General features: G+C 51.8%; 1 pseudogene; it reads left to right on the top strand.

Annotated features, from left to right (window-relative positions):
• Nucleotides 1-18,403, top strand: part of LOC149461187 (mitochondrial mRNA pseudouridine synthase RPUSD3-like) — a 36,328-nt pseudogene extending 17,925 nt beyond the window's left edge.
• The last annotated feature ends 3,086 nt before the right edge of the window (nt 18,404-21,489 follow it).

Raw genomic sequence — 21,489 nt, 5'->3', positions numbered from 1 at the left:
CGCTATTCCTCCCCCCACTGACACCAAGGATGGGGCGCTATTCCTCCCCCACTGACACCAAGGATGGGGCGCTATTCCTCCCCCCACTGACACCAAGGATGGGGCGCTATTCCTCCCCCCACTGACACCAAGGATGGGGCGCTATTCCTCCCCCCACTGACACCAAGGATGGGGCGCTATTCCTCCCCCCACTGACACCAAGGATGGGGCGCTATTCCTCCCCCCACTGACACCAAGGATGGGGCGCTATTCCTCCCCCCACTGACACCAAGGATGGGGCGCTATTCCTCCCCCCACTGACACCAAGGATGGGGCGCTATTCCTCCCCCCACTGACACCAAGGATGGGGCGCTATTCCTCCCCCCACTGACACCAAGGATGGGGCGCTATTCCTCCCCCCACTGACACCAAGGATGGGGCGCTATTCCTCCCCCCACTGACACCAAGGATGGGGCGCTATTCCTCCCCCCACTGACACCAAGGATGGGGCGCTATTCCTCCCCCCACTGACACCAATGACGGGGCGCTATTCCTCCCACGGACACCAATGACGGGGCGCTATTCCTCCCACGGACACCAATGACGGGGCGCTATTCCTCCCACGGACACCAATGACGGGGCGCTATTCCTCCCACGGACACCAATGACGGGGCGCTATTCCTCCCACGGACACCAATGACGGGGCGCTATTCCTCCCACGGACACCAATGACGGGGCGCTATTCCTCCCACGGACACCAATGACGGGGCGCTATTCCTCCCACGGACACCAATGACGGGGCGCTATTCCTCCCACGGACACCAATGACGGGGCGCTATTCCTCCCACGGACACCAATGACGGGGCGCTATTCCTCCCACGGACACCAATGACGGGGCGCTATTCCTCCCCCCACTGACACCAAGGACGGGGCGCTATTCCTCCCCCCACTGACACCAAGGACGGGGCACTATTCCTCCCCCCACTGACACCAAGGACGGGGCACTATTCCTCCCCCCACTGACACCAAGGACGGGGCGCTATTCCTCCCCCCACTGACACCAAGGATGGGGCGCTATTCCTCCCCCCACTGACACCAATGACGGGGCGCTATTCCTCCCACGGACACCAATGACGGGGCGCTATTCCTCCCACGGACACCAATGACGGGGCGCTATTCCTCCCACGGACACCAATGACGGGGCGCTATTCCTCCCACGGACACCAATGACGGGGCGCTATTCCTCCCACGGACACCAATGACGGGGCGCTATTCCTCCCACGGACACCAATGACGGGGCGCTATTCCTCCCACGGACACCAATGACGGGGCGCTATTCCTCCCACGGACACCAATGACGGGGCGCTATTCCTCCCACGGACACCAATGACGGGGCGCTATTCCTCCCACGGACACCAATGACGGGGCGCTATTCCTCCCACGGACACCAATGACGGGGCGCTATTCCTCCCCCCACTGACACCAAGGACGGGGCGCTATTCCTCCCCCCACTGACACCAAGGACGGGGCACTATTCCTCCCCCCACTGACACCAAGGACGGGGCACTATTCCTCCCCCCACTGACACCAAGGACGGGGCACTATTCCTCCCCTCTTGGACACCAAGGACGGGGCGCTATTCCTCCCCTCTTGGACACCAAGGATGGGGCGCTATTCCTCCCCCCACTGACACCAAGGATGGGGCGCTATTCCTCCCCCCACTGACACCAAGGATGGGGCGCTATTCCTCCCCCCACTGACACCAAGGATGGGGCGCTATTCCTCCCCCCACTGACACCAAGGATGGGGCGCTATTCCTCCCCCCACTGACACCAAGGATGGGGCGCTATTCCTCCCCCCACTGACACCAAGGATGGGGCGCTATTCCTCCCCCCACTGACACCAAGGATGGGGCGCTATTCCTCCCCCCACTGACACCAAGGATGGGGCGCTATTCCTCCCCCCACTGACACCAAGGATGGGGCGCTATTCCTCCCCCCACTGACACCAAGGATGGGGCGCTATTCCTCCCCCCACTGACACCAAGGATGGGGCGCTATTCCTCCCCCCACTGACACCAAGGATGGGGCGCTATTCCTCCCCCCACTGACACCAAGGATGGGGCGCTATTCCTCCCCCCACTGACACCAAGGATGGGGCGCTATTCCTCCCCCCACTGACACCAAGGATGGGGCGCTATTCCTCCCCCCACTGACACCAAGGATGGGGCGCTATTCCTCCCCCCACTGACACCAAGGATGGGGCGCTATTCCTCCCCCCACTGACACCAAGGATGGGGCGCTATTCCTCCCCCCACTGACACCAAGGATGGGGCGCTATTCCTCCCCCCACTGACACCAAGGATGGGGCGCTATTCCTCCCCCCACTGACACCAAGGATGGGGCGCTATTCCTCCCCCCACTGACACCAAGGATGGGGCGCTATTCCTCCCCCCACTGACACCAAGGATGGGGCGCTATTCCTCCCCCCACTGACACCAAGGATGGGGCGCTATTCCTCCCCCCACTGACACCAAGGATGGGGCGCTATTCCTCCCCCCACTGACACCAAGGATGGGGCGCTATTCCTCCCCCCACTGACACCAAGGATGGGGCGCTATTCCTCCCCCCACTGACACCAAGGATGGGGCGCTATTCCTCCCCCCACTGACACCAATGACGGGGCGCTATTCCTCCCCCCACTGACACCAATGACGGGGCGCTATTCCTCCCACTGACACCAATGACGGGGCGCTATTCCTCCCACTGACACCAATGACGGGGCGCTATTCCTCCCACGGACACCAATGACGGGGCGCTATTCCTCCCACGGACACCAATGACGGGGCGCTATTCCTCCCACGGACACCAATGACGGGGCGCTATTCCTCCCACGGACACCAATGACGGGGCGCTATTCCTCCCACGGACACCAATGACGGGGCGCTATTCCTCCCCCCACTGACACCAAGGACGGGGCGCTATTCCTCCCCCCACTGACACCAAGGACGGGGCGCTATTCCTCCCCCCACTGACACCAAGGACGGGGCACTATTCCTCCCCTCTTGGACACCAAGGACGGGGCGCTATTCCTCTCCTCTTGGACACCAAGGACGGGGCGCTATTCCTCCCCTCTTGGACACCAAGGACGGGGCGCTATTCCTCCCCCCACTGACACCAAGGACGGGGCGCTATTCCTCCCCCCACTGACACCAAGGACGGGGCGCTATTCCTCCCCCCACTGACACCAAGGATGGGGCGCTATTCCTCCCCCCACTGACACCAAGGATGGGGCGCTATTCCTCCCCCCACTGACACCAAGGATGGGGCGCTATTCCTCCCCCCACTGACACCAAGGATGGGGCGCTATTCCTCCCCCCACTGACACCAAGGATGGGGCGCTGTTCCTCCCCCCACTGACACCAAGGATGGGGCGCTGTTCCTCCCCCCACTGACACCAAGGATGGGGCGCTGTTCCTCCCCCCACTGACACCAAGGATGGGGCGCTGTTCCTCCCCCCACTGACACCAAGGATGGGGCGCTGTTCCTCCCCCCACTGACACCACGGATGGGGCGCTGTTCCTCCCCCCACTGACACCACGGATGGGGCGCTGTTCCTCCCCCCACTGACACCAAGGATGGGGCGCTGTTCCTCCCCCCACTGACACCAAGGATGGGGCGCTGTTCCTCCCCCCACTGACACCAAGGATGGGGCGCTGTTCCTCCCCCCACTGACACCAAGGATGGGGCGCTGTTCCTCCCCCCACTGACACCAAGGATGGGGCGCTGTTCCTCCCCCCACTGACACCAAGGATGGGGCGCTGTTCCTCCCCCCACTGACACCAAGGATGGGGCGCTGTTCCTCCCCCCACTGACACCAAGGATGGGGCGCTGTTCCTCCCCCCACTGACACCAAGGATGGGGCGCTGTTCCTCCCCCCACTGACACCAAGGATGGGGCGCTGTTCCTCCCCCCACTGACACCAAGGATGGGGCGCTGTTCCTCCCCCCACTGACACCAAGGATGGGGCGCTGTTCCTCCCCCCACTGACACCAAGGATGGGGCGCTGTTCCTCCCCCCACTGACACCAAGGATGGGGCGCTGTTCCTCCCCCCACTGACACCAAGGATGGGGCGCTGTTCCTCCCCCCACTGACACCAAGGATGGGGCGCTGTTCCTCCCCCCACTGACACCAAGGATGGGGCGCTGTTCCTCCCCCCACTGACACCAAGGACGGGGCGCTGTTCCTCCCCCCACTGACACCAAGGACGGGGCGCTGTTCCTCCCCCCACTGACACCAAGGACGGGGCGCTGTTCCTCCCCCCACTGACACCAAGGACGGGGCGCTGTTCCTCCCCCCACTGACACCAAGGACGGGGCGCTGTTCCTCCCCCCACTGACACCAAGGACGGGGCGCTGTTCCTCCCCCCACTGACACCAAGGACGGGGCGCTGTTCCTCCCCCCACTGACACCAAGGACGGGGCGCTGTTCCTCCCCCCACTGACACCAAGGACGGGGCGCTGTTCCTCCCCCCACTGACACCAAGGACGGGGCGCTGTTCCTCCCCCCACTGACACCAAGGACGGGGCGCTGTTCCTCCCCCCACTGACACCAAGGACGGGGCGCTGTTCCTCCCCCCACTGACACCAAGGACGGGGCGCTGTTCCTCCCCCCACTGACACCAAGGACGGGGCGCTGTTCCTCCCCCCACTGACACCAAGGACGGGGCGCTGTTCCTCCCCCCACTGACACCAAGGACGGGGCGCTGTTCCTCCCCCCACTGACACCAAGGACGGGGCGCTGTTCCTCCCCCCACTGACACCAAGGACGGGGCGCTGTTCCTCCCCCCACTGACACCAAGGACGGGGCGCTGTTCCTCCCCCCACTGACACCAAGGACGGGGCGCTGTTCCTCCCCCCACTGACACCAAGGACGGGGCGCTGTTCCTCCCCCCACTGACACCAAGGACGGGGCGCTGTTCCTCCCCCCACTGACACCAAGGACGGGGCGCTGTTCCTCCCCCCACTGACACCAAGGACGGGGCGCTGTTCCTCCCCCCACTGACACCAAGGACGGGGCGCTGTTCCTCCCCCCACTGACACCAAGGACGGGGCGCTGTTCCTCCCCCCACTGACACCAAGGACGGGGCGCTGTTCCTCCCCCCACTGACACCAAGGACGGGGCGCTGTTCCTCCCCCCACTGACACCAAGGACGGGGCGCTGTTCCTCCCCCCACTGACACCAAGGACGGGGCGCTGTTCCTCCCCCCACTGACACCAAGGACGGGGCGCTGTTCCTCCCCCCACTGACACCAAGGACGGGGCGCTGTTCCTCCCCCCACTGACACCAAGGACGGGGCGCTGTTCCTCCCCCCACTGACACCAAGGACGGGGCGCTGTTCCTCCCCCCACTGACACCAAGGACGGGGCGCTGTTCCTCCCCCCACTGACACCAAGGACGGGGCGCTGTTCCTCCCCCCACTGACACCAAGGACGGGGCGCTGTTCCTCCCCCCACTGACACCAAGGACGGGGCGCTGTTCCTCCCCCCACTGACACCAAGGACGGGGCGCTGTTCCTCCCCCCACTGACACCAAGGACGGGGCGCTGTTCCTCCCCCCACTGACACCAAGGACGGGGCGCTGTTCCTCCCCCCACTGACACCAAGGACGGGGCGCTGTTCCTCCCCCCACTGACACCAAGGACGGGGCGCTGTTCCTCCCCCCACTGACACCAAGGACGGGGCGCTGTTCCTCCCCCCACTGACACCAAGGACGGGGCGCTGTTCCTCCCCCCACTGACACCAAGGACGGGGCGCTGTTCCTCCCCCCACTGACACCAAGGACGGGGCGCTGTTCCTCCCCCCACTGACACCAAGGACGGGGCGCTGTTCCTCCCCCCACTGACACCAAGGACGGGGCGCTGTTCCTCCCCCCACTGACACCAAGGACGGGGCGCTGTTCCTCCCCCCACTGACACCAAGGACGGGGCGCTGTTCCTCCCCCCACTGACACCAAGGACGGGGCGCTGTTCCTCCCCCCACTGACACCAAGGACGGGGCGCTGTTCCTCCCCCCACTGACACCAAGGACGGGGCGCTGTTCCTCCCCCCACTGACACCAAGGACGGGGCGCTGTTCCTCCCCCCACTGACACCAAGGACGGGGCGCTGTTCCTCCCCCCACTGACACCAAGGACGGGGCGCTGTTCCTCCCCCCACTGACACCAAGGACGGGGCGCTGTTCCTCCCCCCACTGACACCAAGGACGGGGCGCTGATCCTCCCCCCACTGACACCAAGGACGGGGCGCTGTTCCTCCCCCCACTGACACCAAGGACGGGGCGCTGTTCCTCCCCCCACTGACACCAAGGACGGGGCGCTGTTCCTCCCCCCACTGACACCAAGGACGGGGCGCTGTTCCTCCCCCCACTGACACCAAGGACGGGGCGCTGTTCCTCCCCCCACTGACACCAAGGACGGGGCGCTGTTCCTCCCCCCACTGACACCAAGGACGGGGCGCTGTTCCTCCCCCCACTGACACCAAGGACGGGGCACTATTCCTCCTGCAAAATTACAGTTATGAAGTAGCAACGAAAATAATTTTATGGTTGGGGGTCACCACAACATGAGGAACTGTATTAAAGGGTCGCGGCGTTAGAAAGGTTGAGAACCACTGCTCTAGGCCTTTCCTCCCCAGCCTGACTGTCCCTGGCCCAACCCTTTCATTCATTGGATTTCAGTTTTTTCCAATCATGCAGGCTCAGGATCACTTGGGGGTGTTACCTAGGGGGGTCTGCATACAAATAAAGCCTGACTCGGAATGCCCACTGCTCCCACTAATCAAGACACTTTAATATTTGCATAACTCCTCCCAAGAACCAGCTCATTGTTTTCTTAGGCACTGAGGGCTCTTGAAAGGAGTACTAAAGCAGGGGGCTGTGGTGTATTTAGGAAACTACTGTATGTACAGCACCTTGTTGGCCCCTCACAATAGCCATGATCTGCCTGCACTGCATAGAGAAGCACAGACACCCAGTGATAGTGTCACTGGGTCTAAAATAAGGTATGCAATGAAAAGATTTTATTTAAAAATGTCATTAGCATGTTGCTGGGGGAAGGAGGTATGAAATAAGCAGATGTGTTGAGTTATTTTTCTGTGTAGATGCAGTTTATGATTTTTGTACAGGTCATTCTAGTGACTGACCCATCCAAAGGGAGCCTGGAGAGAAGAGAATTGAAGGAGACGTACATTCTATAAGGTTCTGGACTCTGTGGATGGTTGTTCTTTGTTACAGCTGCAGCCCATGAAAGGTACATCATAAATGCTCTGTAGGCTCAATGATAGTCAGTGGTGAGACGTTTGCATGTCCTGGAACCCCTGTACTGCTCTATGTAACAAGGCCAGAGGGCAAAGGCAGCGCACCTGTGGTGGAAGGCCATGTACAGTATATTTTCAATGAGTGCGTAGTGCTCTAACCTCTTGGTGCTGGCGCCTCCCGGCCCTTTTAAGGGTTTCAGAAAACTGGGAGGCGGGGTTTAGGATCATGTGACCGCCGTGACACGTTGTCACGGCGGTCACATGATCGGGAAAGGTCTCGATCGAAAGTGGAGATCGGGATATTTCCGTGAGTACCAGACATGTGTCCTGGGAGCGTGCAGGGCGGGCACTCTCAGCACATATGTTCTTTTTTAATAGAACGCAAATGTGTGGCCGCTCGGCGTCTAGGCCCAAACGCCGGCAGGCCGGACATTTGGGTTCGGCCGGCATGAAGAGGTTAAATGTAAATCCAATTGCTAAAATCACATACAAGCTTTTCAAATCTGCAACTTTTCATTCTAATAATTCCTGCTGATCCTGCCATGAATGTACTTGTGCAGGCACTTCCTGTTACAGGGCGACAACGCTCTGTCTTTGTCTACCAGTTGTGCTCCTATGTTGTCACACTGTAACACGACCTCTTACAGAGATTACAAGTGGCTGTTTGAACCCACATCACACAGGCATGGTCTACTGCTGTCATCAGGAAACCCACCCTGAGAAATGTTATGCAGCCATCACTGGAGTGCATGTAGACAGGAAGAAGCTGCAGGAGATCAGAAGTAACAAAGGATACATAAAGATTGTTTTATCCAGTTTACTAACGTTTACAAAAAAATAGTAAATGCACATTATTTAGCAGGTAAAAGATGTGCATTTCATTTTTTTTTTTTATTCCCCCCCCCAATGTGTTGAACATAATTTACAGCAGCGGTGTCCACAATTTCTAAATAAAGGGCAAGATTACTGTCCTTCAGACTTTAGGGGGGCTAGACTGTAGCCGGTAGGAGAAACAGGCGTCCTGGTGTCAGTGGAGTAAATGCTACACTGTTAGTATTGGGAGAGTAATAGTGGTCCTTCATTGGTGTCAGTTGAAGCAATAGTGCCTCATTATTGGTATTCGTAAGAGAAATAGTGCCCCATCGGAGGTATCAGTGAGAGGAATGGTGCCCCATCATTGGTGTCAATGGGAGGAATAGTGCCCCATCATTGGTATCAGTGAGAGGAATAGTGCCCCATCATTGGTATCAGTGGGGGGAACAGTGCTCCATCATTGGTATCAGTGAGAGGAATAGTGTCCCATCATTGGTGTCAGTGGGAGGAATAGTGCCCCATCATTGGTATCAGTGGGAGGAATAGTGCCCCATCATTGGTGTCAATGGGAGGAATAGTGTCCCATCTTTGGTGTCAATGGGAGGAATAGTGCCCCGTCATTGGTGTCAGCGAGAGGAAGGGTGCCCCGTCATTGGTGTCAGCGGGAGGCATAGTGCCCCGTTATTGGTGTCAGCGAGAGGAATAGTGCCCCGTTATTGGTGTCAGCGAGAGGAAGGGTGCCCCGTCATTGGTGTCAGCGGGAGGAGTAGTGCCCCGTCATTGGTGTCAGCGGGAGGAGTAGTGCCCCGTCATTGGTGTCAGCGGGAGGAGTAGTGCCCCGTCATTGGTGTCAGCGGGAGGAGTAGTGCCCCGTCATTGGTGTCAGCGGGAGGAGTAGTGCCCCGTCATTGGTGTCAGCGGTAGGAGTAGTGCCCCGTCATTGGTGTCAGCGGGAGGAGTAGTGCCCCGTCATTGGTGTCAGCGGGAGGAGTAGTGCCCCGTCATTGGTGTCAGCGGGAGGAATAGTGCCCCGTCATTGGTGTCAGCGGGAGGAATAGTGCCCCGTCATTGGTGCCAGCGGGAGGAGTAGTGCCCCGTCTTTGGTGCCAGCGGGAGGAGTAGTGCCCCGTCTTTGGTGCCAGCGGGAGGAGTAGTGCCCCGTCTTTGGTGCCAGCGGGAGGAGTAGTGCCCCGTCATTGGTGTCAGCGGGAGGAATAGTACCCCGTCATTGGTGTCAGCGGGAGGAATAGTGCCCCGTCATTGGTGTCAGCGGGAGGAATAGTGCCCCGTCATTGGTGTCAGCGGGAGGAATAGTGCCCCGTCATTGGTGTCAGCGGGAGGAATAGTGCCCCGTCATTGGTGCCAGCGGGAGGAGTAGTGCCCCGTCTTTGGTGCCAGCGGGAGGAGTAGTGCCCCGTCTTTGGTGCCAGCGGGAGGAGTAGTGCCCCGTCTTTGGAGCCAGCGGGAGGAGTAGTGCCCCGTCTTTGGAGCCAGCGGGAGGAGTAGTGCCCCGTCTTTGGTGCCAGCGGGAGGAGTAGTGCCCCGTCTTTGGTGCCAGCGGGAGGAGTAGTGCCCCGTCTTTGGTGCCAGCGGGAGGAGTAGTGCCCCGTCTTTGGTGCCAGCGGGAGGAGTAGTGCCCCGTCTTTGGTGCCAGCGGGAGGAGTAGTGCCCCGTCTTTGGTGTCAGCGGGAAGGGTAGTGCCCCGTCATTGGTGTCAGCGGGAAGGGTAGTGCCCCGTCATTGGTGTCAGCGGGAGGAGTAGTGCCCCGTCATTGGTGTCAGCGGGAGGAGTAGTGCCCCGTCATTGGTGTCAGCGGGAGGAGTAGTGCCCCGTCATTGGTGTCAGCGGGAGGAGTAGTGCCCCGTCATTGGTGTCAGCGGGAGGAGTAGTGCCCCGTCATTGGTGTCAGCGGGAGGAGTAGTGCCCCGTCATTGGTGTCAGCGGGAGGAGTAGTGCCCCGTCATTGGTGTCAGCGGGAGGAGTAGTGCCCCGTCATTGGTGTCAGCGGGAGGAGTAGTGCCCCGTCATTGGTGTCAGCGGGAGGAGTAGTGCCCCGTCATTGGTGTCAGCGGGAGGAGTAGTGCCCCGTCATTGGTGTCAGCGGGAGGAGTAGTGCCCCGTCTTTGGTGCCAGCGGGAGGAGTAGTGCCCCGTCTTTGGTGCCAGCGGGAGGAGTAGTGCCCCGTCTTTGGTGCCAGCGGGAGGAGTAGTGCCCCGTCTTTGGTGCCAGCGGGAGGAGTAGTGCCCCGTCTTTGGTGCCAGCGGGAGGAGTCGTGCCCCGTCTTTGGTGCCAGCGGGAGGAGTAGTGCCCCGTCTTTGGTGCCAGCGGGAGGAGTAGTGCCCCGTCATTGGTGTCAGCGGGAGGAGTAGTGCCCCGTCATTGGTGTCAGCGGGAGGAGTAGTGCCCTGTCATTGTTAATGAGAAGAATAGTGTCCCATCATTGGTGTCAGTGAGGAGAATGTGGGTGTCCCGTTGTCTGTCAGGAACTACAGTATCCCCCACTGTTCCTGACAGTGAAGGGAAATAGTGTCCCAAGGGCCGGATAAAGCCAAGAAAAAGGCCACATCTGGCCCCCGGGCCGCAGTTGGGAGACCACTGTCTTACAGTCACCTAAAAATGGAATTGCTCCTTTTGGGGAGGATTATTTGCATTTATCATTATTTTATATTTTTTACTACTTTTTATTTGCAGTCTTTAAAGACCAGCTGCTGGTTCAATGCACCCTGAAGTTTTGTCCAGTACTTGGCGATCACACGTACAGCATGCGGGTAGTAAAGATTTTGGGAAAGGACATCTATATCCCCTTTGATGTGGCTCTTCCACAAACTCAGGTAGATGCTTGGCTGATTTTCTTAAAGAGTACCTGTCACATTTCCAGTATAAATAATGTTCTAGAGCCAGTATACAAAATCTTACAACGTGAAGCGTTGCTGCTCTTTGCCGAAATGTGAACTCCAGGCAGATATAAGACACAATTGAATGCAGCTCTGTTATCATTCCGTGTATTTTGTAACCCCTTCCAGCCCAGCCCAGGGTCTCTGTATCAGGGTCTTTATGCCTGGTGGGTGGGAAAGACCAGCCGATCGTGTGATCATTGCAATTGCCTATCAGTGGTTATGTGATTGTGAGCCAGTCCTGCCAGCTTCCAATCATTAAGGGCTCATGTACACTGCAGCTGATAAACTGACGTTCAGGAGCCATTCAGCATTTTTTTCTGCAGCCCCTGAACTCTCCTTTATGTTTTCCTATGTGTCCATGTACACAGAGTCGTTTACAGTCATTTACAGGCAGTTGAGTTTACAGTTGTTTTTTTGAACGCACCAAACTGGAGTAGATTTTACCAGCGTTTCAAACGCTTGTAAACGTGGTTAACTGCGTTTATAAGCATTTGCGTTTAGAAGCATTTTTTTAACTGGTCCATATCCAGATGCTGTCCAGAGCCTTTTTTCATCATCAGAAATGCATGCAAAGTGTTTTCACTTTTTTACTGTTTTTCAGTGCATTCTGGGCGTTTGGGAAGGTCTCCTGAGGTTATCTTTTAAAAATGCTTCTAAACACAAACGTGCATAAACACGGTATGCAAACGCAGCTAAACTGATGTTTTTTTAACCTACGTTTTACAGCAGTCAGTTTCCATAGTTCAGAAGAGTTTTCCAAACACCCCGTGTACATGAGCCCTTATAGAGACCAAAGGCTGTCTTTGACAGCTTGGTCACTGTGCTGGGTATACGACGTGAGCACGCCTTCAATTCATAAAGCTCTGCCTTCCACGGACGCATATATGAGATGTGTGGGTTCTAAAGCCCACTCATTTTGCATTACGTGAACGGCAAGAGGTTAATGTAAGCAGTGTAAGTGCCTGAATGTGACTCAGTATCAGCATCTTGTAGTTCCTCAAACAGCAGAGCTCAGACTGGGAGTAAGAGAAACAGCATAAAGGAGGCAGTAATGTTTGCTGCATTTCCTTTTGCTGTGGCGTATCCCGATAGGAGGAGAGAGTGAAGTGCCAGAGTTCAGCCTATCAAACCTACTGCTTTTCTATTCACTTTTCAGTCACAGGGGGTGTAGGGGAATAAGGTCTGTAAGTATTAACTACTGCAATAAAAAAAACAAAGGGCAAACGTGAAATTCTGTTTGAAACTGGACAAATCTGCCACAGAGACATTTGACATGATTCAGAAAGTTTATGGCAATGCTGCAATGAGTTGGTTGAAGTGTTTTGAGTAGCACATGTGCTTCAAGAGCAGAAGAACATCACTGGAAGACGAGGAGAGATCAGGAAGACCTTCAACAAGCTCAACCCTCGAAAATGTCGAAACCAATCGGCAATTTGTGCATGATGATCATTGGAGAACAATCCACAACATTGCTGCCATTGTCGGTATATCATACGGCAGTGTTTCTCAACCTTTTTTACAGTTTAGGCACCCTTAAAAATGATGGACAATCCCGAGGCACCCTTAAAAATGATGGACAATCCCGAGGCACCCTTTTAAAATGGACAGTCTTGAGGCACCCCATTCTAAAAGTGAAATGTTTTATATAACGCAGCAACATCCACACATGTAGGACACCCAACATTAGAGGGGATTCATTCTTCCAAAGCAAATACACTTTTGCACACTGGTACTGACTAGTATTCCCATGTTTCTCCTCTCCCTCAGTTTTTCTCCATCACTGAGCTAATGTGACCCCAGCACTGATGGAGGGGGGCAGGGAAGGGTCAAACTAGGATGCTGTGCAGGCAGCTGACATCCTGCTTTTCAACTGATGATGTCATTGGTTGTCAGGATGCTGGCACCTAGAAGGTCATAATGTTGCACAATGAAAACCCTGTGGCTTTGTGTAACTAAAAGGCAGGCTTGTATACAAGTTTTGGGCATTTGGCCAAGGCACCCCTGAAGAAACATGAAGGCAGTCCAGGCTATCCTCATGTGTGATTTGAACATGTGACATGTGTTGGTTATGTGTTAGAGAAGACACTGGTAGCTTGTGATGAGGCAGAACTCTGCCTTTACTTGTGTGGCTTAAGTTACAAACATACAGAACACATTTCAGCAAACTGTGACAGCAGACATCTTGGTTTGAGATGAGAGAGAAGAATAGAGAACCAACAAGTTTTACACATATGCACAACTAATAACCTTAGTGTACAGTGCCATCTACTGGTCAAGTGATATTAACATACAACACTATATATAGTACATTATAGTACATTGTGTTGCATTCCCAACAACATGTTGCTGCCAAGTTCGACCCCAGGCTGCAATTATCTCACTTCTGCACTCACCAAATCTGGCTCCTGCAGACTTTACCCTCTTTGTAAAGAAGAGATCCAAGAATAGCAGAAGGTGCTTGATGCGCTTTGAAAAGAAGACCTCCAGGACACATTCCAGAAGTGACCGGAACACTGGGAGCGCTGTATTGCTGTGCAAGGGGACTATGTTGAAGGTGGAAGTGTGTGAACGTAGATAAAGTACTTTCTTGTAAACAGTGGTAGTCGCCAAACCTTTTGATACCATCTCATCTGTATTGTAGCTGTAGGTATATGCCTAGAGTTCTGCTTTAATATTTGTTTAAAATTATGTTTATGACGAGACCTATAATAAAAAATAAACACAAGAAAATTTATTTTTATTTAATAACATACTACGGCATTGAAGAGCAAAAAGTGATGATAATCATTTAGACCCTGTTGGCATTCCAGACTCATTGGGAGACATAATTTCACTTCAGACAGCCAAAATGAAAGCTCAACTCTAGGCAAATGGTCACCCAGTCAGGGCAAAAGTAAACAAAACAACTCGGGCTGCAGGGGTGAGCCTGGGCTTTAAACTCCAACCAAAATGTATCTCTAGCTTTAGATGGCTTGAGGAAGAATTGCATTTCTGTCAGGCTTTTATTTCTGCCTGTGAACCTGTTTGATAGACTTCCCCCTTAATTCCTGTTCACCAAATAAAAGGGATTATCACCGTGACAGAAAGGCGCAGATAGTAAACCATTTCAGATGTTCTAACCCCTCTTCACGGCTTAAATTGTATTGTTGTTTGTGTCCCTATTGGAGACATTTCCCATCCTAATAAATCATCTCAATAGGAAAACCTATCCATTGTATTTATCCAACACCAGAGAAGTTTACTGAACATTGTGGTAACAAACCGATTCATGTTTGTCTTGGTTTTCTCCAGCGGGTAGAAGAGAGGATTCTTCGTAAGATGCATTTTTCAAGCCAGCTGATGCATCGGATGCCTCTTCACCTCCACCTTCACCAGCTGTTAATGCCAAAGGATCCTCGAGGGAGGTACCCTGCACATATCCAGGCTCCACCCCTGCCCTTCTTCCAGCGGACAATGGAACTCTTGGGACTTAGGATGCAAAATTAACCTGCTTGCATTAAGCATGGTTTCATCTGCAGATGGATTTCAGGATTGTCTAAGCCAGCAATGGGTAAACTACGGCCCGCGGGCCGTATACAGCCCGGCGGACCTTTTAATCCGGCCCGCGGAGCTAGGCTCCCGCTAGGCTCCTCTCACAGTCTGCCCTGAAGACCGGTGTAGCATGAAAATCTGTCTCCTATGAGGATCTGTCCCCCTCGACGTATCTGCGCATGTGCCGGAGATCGCCGATCGGCTGCTAATGCCTGAAACTGGCACATGCGCAGATACGTTGAGGGGGACAGATCCTCATAGGAGACAGATTTTCATGCTACACCGGAACGGCGCGAGAATACGGCGATAGGAACGCGCGAAGCAAAGGTAAGTGAATTGACACGGGGGACTTGGGGACTTAATATGGGGGATGAATTAATATGGGGAATGAATTACTATATGGGGGATGAATTACTATATGGGGGATGAATTACTATATGGGGGATGAATTACTATGCTTACTATGGGGGAATATTACTATACTTACTATGGATGACACATACACATCATTCATCTACTCTTGGTCTGGCCCCCAGGTCCAATATATGAACCCATTGCGGCCCTCAAGTCAAAAACTTTGCCCACCCCTGGTCTAAGCCATTTCCAACTGTATCATGATTTCACTGTGGACTTTTAACTGTAGCTCCCTGCAGAATATATTTTTTGGGGACAATTTGAGTGATCCCAAAACACATACAATAAGTAGCCTCGTTTCTGGATTTACAAAATAGTTTTTTTGTTTTGTTTTGTTTTTTTTAACTGTAATGCAACTTAAAATGACAGTGTCACTTCATGCTCTTAATTATGACTTCATTGTTTTTTTAACACATAAACACATGTAATGATAAAACATCACCTTTTCTAATGTTGGCCTCCAAGCATAGGTTGATGTGACTGTGGGCAAAATACAATAAAAAGATGTGCAATACCATATAGATAAAGTAATAGAAGTACCACTCCTCCACTAAAAGTTCAGAATGGGATTTTATTTAAAAATCTTCATAGGAAAGTCAACGTGTTTCAGGTGCTGTAAGAGTCCCCCTTTGTCAGGGCTGAGAAGGACCTAAAATCTGAACCGTGGACCATGCAATAACAGAGGTATGGACAATATCCATCTCCTGTCTACATGTGTGATTTCACTGCAGAATGAACAGTGTTGTCACCATTTTAACCACTTCCCGTCCAGCACATGTCCATAAACGGCCGGGCGGGAGCAGTGCAGGAGCGGGTTGCCGTTCATAAATGGCGCCCGCATTTTGAGCCTGTCTGTGCTCCATGGGAGCGTGCAGCACCGCAATCTGGTGTCTGCTTTGTCCTCCGGACACAGCGGAACACTGATCGCTGTACGGGACCTCAGTGATCACATGAATAGTAGTAAGCAAGATGTCACTTCCTGACATCATTGCTTACTACTAGTGAAATCTGTGAATGATCACAGAGATCACACGCTACAAGGCTATTCACAACAGCCTTGTACCATGTGACAAGCTGTGACCAATTGCAGCTCTCGCAGTAGGAGAAATGATTGCTTTTACAGCCTTTATGGTGTATTCAAAAAAAATTTCATCAGGCAGTATATTTAAAAAAAAAACTAATAAAAATATTAAAAAATAATAAATTATACATAATTAAAATAAATGATCATTTTTGGTTATACAGTGAAGGAAATAGAAATTTGATCCCCTGCTGATTTTGAATGTTTGCCCACTCACAAAGAAATGATCAGTCTAAAAATCAAATGGTGTATTGTAACACTGAGAGAGAGAATAGTAACAAAAAATTCGAAAGAAATGCATGGCTAACAAATGATGCACTGATTTGCATGTTCACGAGGGAAATAAGTATTTGATCCCCTTCACAAAACATGACTTAGTGCTTGGTGGCAAATCCCTTGTTGGCAATCACAGAGGTCAGACGTTTCCTGTAGTTGGCCACCAGGTTTGCACACATCTCAGGAGGGATTTTGGCCCACTCCTCCTGGCAGATCCTCTCCAAGTCCTTAAGGTTTGGTGGCTGACGTTTGTCAACTCAAACTTTCAGCTCCCTCTACAGATTTTTAATGGGATTAAGGGGTGGAGACTGGCTAGACCACTCTTCTTGAGCCACTCCTTTGTTGCCTTGGCTGTGTGTTTTGGGTCATTGTCATGCTGGAACACCAATCCAAGACCCATTTTCAATGCCCTGGCTGAGGGAAGAAGGTTCTCACCCAAGATTTGATGGTACATTGCCCCGTCCATCATCCCTTTGATGCAGTGCAGTTATCCTGTCCCCTTAGCAAAAAAAACACCCCCAAAGCAGAATGTTTCCACCACCATGTTTGACAGTTGGGATGGTGTTCTTGGGGTTATAGGCAGCATTCCTCTTCCTCCAAATTTGTTGAGTTGATGCCAAAGAGCTCGATTTTGGTCTCATCTGACCACAACACTTTCAACCAGTCCTCCTCTGCATCATTCAGATGTTTAGTGGCAAACTTCAGACATGTGCTTTCTTGAGCAGAGGGACCTTGTGGGCACTGCAGGATTTCAATCCTTGTCAGCATAGTGTGTTACCAATTGTTTTCTTGGTGGCTGAAGATCATTGACAAGATCCTCGCATGTAGTTCTGGGATGATTCCTCACTGTTCTCATGATCATTGACACTCCACGAGGTGAGATCTTGCATGGTGCAACAGACCTAGGGAGACTTACAGTTGTTTTGCGTTTCTTCCATTTCACAAATGATTACACCAACTGCTTGGTGTTACTTTGGTAGCCCAGTCCAGCCTTGTGTAGGTCTACAATCTTGTCCCTGACATCCTTGGACTGCTCTTTGGTCTTTGCCATGGTGGAGAGTTTGGAATCTAATTGTTTGATTGCTCCTGTGGACAGGTGTCTTTTATACAGGTAATTAAATGAGATTAGCAGAACTCCCTTTAAGAGACTGCTTCTAATCTCAACTTGCTACCTGCATAAAAGACATCTGGTAGCCAGAAATCCTGCTGAACGCATTTCCTTCACTGTATCCGGTTTAACCTACCGGGCACTTTTACCCCCTTCCTGTCCAGACCAATTTTCAGCTTTCAGCAGTCTTATACTTTGAATGACAATTGTGCGGTCATGCAACATTGTACCCAAACTAAATTTTTATCTTTTTTTTTTTTTTTTTTTTTTTTTTTTTAGATAAATAGAGCTTTCTTTTGGTGGTATTTAATCACCAGTGGGGTTTTTATTTTTTGCTAAACAAACCAAAAAAGACCAAACATTGTTTTAGTTTTTTAGCTTTTTTAGTTTTGTTATAAAGTTTTTAAAAAATTAATTTGTCTCCTTCACTGATTGGCACAGATAGGCTGCACTGATGAGGAGCCACTGATGAGGCTGCACTGTTAGGTGGCACTGATTCAACTGATGGGCAAAATGAACAGCCTCTTTACCTTTAGTAAATCAACCCCATGAAGTTTCCTGATCTGACTGTAACCAGCTGGATCAAGGATCCCGATCCTGGACTCTAAGGCCTGGTTCAAACAAGTGCAATGCGTTTTTGAGGAGATTGTGCCTAAATGGTTAGCACTTCCACCTGGCAGAACTAGGGTCATTGGTTCGTATGCCAACCTCGGCACCACCTGCCTGGAGTTTGCATGTTCTCCCTGTGCCTGCCTGGGTTTCCTCCGGGTACTCTGGTTTCTTCCCACACTCCAAAGACATGCTGGTAGGTTAATTGGCTCCTGTCTAAATTCGCCCTAGTATGTGTATGAATGAATGTGAGTTAGGGACCTTAGATTGTACACCCCTTGAGGGTTAGGGACCGATGTGAATGTACAATATATATGTAAAGCGCTGCGTAAATTGATAGCGCTATATAAGTACCTGAAATAAATAAATTTGAAGTGCAACTTGTGAGTGATTTTGACATGATTTTACTCCTGTGGATTTCATGCAGTTTCATCCCTAGTAGTCAAGGTGTTGCTGCTTTACCTGGATGGAGAGTTGAAGGTTAAAAAACATGAAATCACTTTCCAGATCGCATCAGAATCGAATATACGTGCAATTTCTATGTGATTCCTTTGAACTCTATGGGGCCAAAATTGTTCTGGAATCGCATCAAAGTTCCAAAATTGCTCCATGCTGAGTTGCATTCATGTAAATAGACATCATTGAGAACAATGTGATTTCCATCATCATGCAATTCTGTGCGACTCAAGTCTGAACCAGGACAGAGGCCTTACAGGGAATATGAATGAAATAGCCAGAAGAAAACACATGATAAGCAGTTATAAAACTTTATTTGCACAGAGCTGGGACAACCAGCACCATCACATTTCTCCAGGGAGATAAAGGTAGATAGTGAGAGAAGAGTGCATTTTTCTGCAGTGATTGTTCATTTTCCAAACAGTTTTACATCAATCAGTACAGAAAAAGTATATATCACAGTCTCATGTATGCAATAGTAAAGCACAGTGTATGCACCATGTTTAGCCTGTAGGGGGCCTCACAAACAGCACGGGTCATATAGTCTCTGAGGGCGTATGTCTGGTCAAAGTTATAAAAAAAAAAGTATTCAGTACATCTCTTCAATATGTGCACAGTTCCCTATATTTTCTTTCTCTTTAAAAAAGTACCAAAAAATACCTGTTGAACCTGTCCGAAATCCAGTGTGCTCATGACTTCTTTTAGTGAACTGACACCGCTGCCTCTGCTGCACTGAAATCCCAAGGAAAGAGAAAATAGGGGCGCCAATCTAAGTGCAGCATTAGAAGTAATTTATTGCAAGGTTAAAAATATTAGCAACTCACTAGACATAAGTTGTTAAAAGGCATGTCACCCTCGAACGGGGTCCTGAAGGATCCAGGAGCCGATATGCAGCACAGCGAGTCTGGGCGTCCGGATGGTAGCTGAGAGCAGGTTCTCTGAGGCTCAGGAAGCGGCCAGCCACGATGAAGGAACCAGCCTGGAGCACAAATGGCACTGAAGTGGACATGACGTAACGCGTTTCCAAGCACAGCTTATTCTTCAGGCCTTTAGGAGGTCTGAAGAAGAAGCTACGCTTCGAAACGCATTACTGCCCCGTTTCACGCCATCACGCTCTGACGTCATGTCTACTCCAGCGCCATCTCCGCTCCAGGCTCGTTCCTTCATCGTGGTCAGACGCTTCCTGTGCCTCAGAGAACCTGCTCTCAGCTACCAACGGGACGCCCAGACTCGCTGTGCCGCATACCGGCTTCTCGATCCTTCAGGACCTTGTACAAGGGTGCCTTTTATCAACTTATGTCTAGTGAGTTGCTAATATTTTTAACCTTGCAATAAATGACTTTTAATGCTGCACTTAGATTGACGCCCCCATTTTCTCTTTCCCTGTTTACAGAGTTCAGCTTTACTCTAAGGGTGCTGCCGCTGATGCTACCATTTATTGCCCACTACCCCCCCTGATTAACCACAGCCTGTCCAACAATCCCTCTCCCTTTAATTCCCCTGGCTATAAGTTTGACTTTATTTACGGACTTGTTATTGAACATTTCGCTGGATTTTTATTGGACTTTTAAGTTACTTTGGCTATACCCCTCCAACACCAAAATACCGATATATTTTGCTGAAATCCCAAGCAGTGTTGTCAGTCCTGTCTGAGTTTTCCTCTGCTTGACTACAGTACACTTTTCCCTAGGGTTATGGAGAGGGGAAGGTGTTTTGTAATCCAGCAGAGAAGAGCTTGGAAGAGCTGACAACACTGTTTGGGAGTTCAGTGCAGCAGAGGCAGCGTTGTCACCTCACTACAGAAAGTTGGGAGCTCATTGGATTTCTGGCAGATTTGATTGGTTTTTTTCTGTACTTTCAGCATTTTTAAAGAGATAAAACAGTGAAATTTGCATTTATGGCAGAAATATGTTGAATATGTTTTTAAAGAGGGAAGCTCGGAGAAGGTAGCACCAGTGAAGACACCAGTGAAGACTGTGGAATGGCCCAAACACCCAGGGTCCTGGGCTTCTTAGAGGCTGATTGTAAAGACAGCAACAGCAGCAGTATTAGAAGACATTGGATGACTCAGTTTAAAGTGCTAATTTTTTTTGGTGCAGAGAAGCTACTAGTTCAATACTTTGAGTCACCCCTTGGATCAAGAATGTAGAGAAAGTCACAGAAGAGTCAAATCCTGAGTGCTTTTTCCAGGTCACAAGTTATTGAAGCAAGAAACAGCCAGGCAGCCAACATTTTCAGATAGACCCATCAACAATGGCAGCCTCCATGTTTCTCTAAAACAAACCTGCCACTCCCCCAACTGATATGGCTATGTTTACCAATGAAGATAAGACAGCACCGGGTTCTGATTGGTTACATGAGTCTTCCACTGCAGGGCCCCCGAGGAGCCTCAACAACTCCGTGGCCTACAATATTCAACTTTCTGTCTTTGGAGATGTTGAGGCTGAAAATGTCCCCAAACATCCCACAATGCAATGTGTATATAGGGAGGTGCAGGAAGCGATTCCAACTGCTGACTTTTGAAAAAGTCAGTGTTTGCATATTGCATGTTTTACAGTATCATGCCGCAGCGACAGATTCTAATGCAAGAGATACCTTTCAATACTGTCTAGTCTGCATTGGTAAGGTCTGAGTTGGTGATAGGTTGACTTTAGAGAGACTCTGTCACCTTAAAAAAAAAAATATAGGCACTGTATACCTGCAGCTTTCATGTTTTTAAGGTGACAGAGTCTCTTTAAAACCAAAGGTCGATGCATGGACTGACAGGTGAGATCACAGCAGCAAGGATGTGATGATGGCGGTTCCTCGTGCCGAGAGCTGTTGTGCTCCTCCGTGGAACCTGCTGAGATGCGTCCCTTTGGATAGCTGGAAGCGGATTGGTTTAGGGGGGAGTTTGGTGCTCTTACAACAGCTACATGTGGCTTGCAGAGAGGAGATTCCCTTACAGAACAGGCAGGGCATCCGATGGGAGTCAAGTCCTGCATGATAAAGAAGGTTAGTTTAGTAACAA

This window comes from Staurois parvus, unplaced genomic scaffold (genome assembly GCF_062004578.1).
Source record: "Staurois parvus isolate SC_StPar_1 unplaced genomic scaffold, SC_StPar_1.0 ptg000209l, whole genome shotgun sequence".
NCBI classification, from domain to species: domain Eukaryota; kingdom Metazoa; phylum Chordata; class Amphibia; order Anura; family Ranidae; genus Staurois; species Staurois parvus.
The sequence above is the reverse complement of the archived record's forward strand: the minus strand, read 5'-3'. Positions and strand labels throughout refer to the sequence as shown.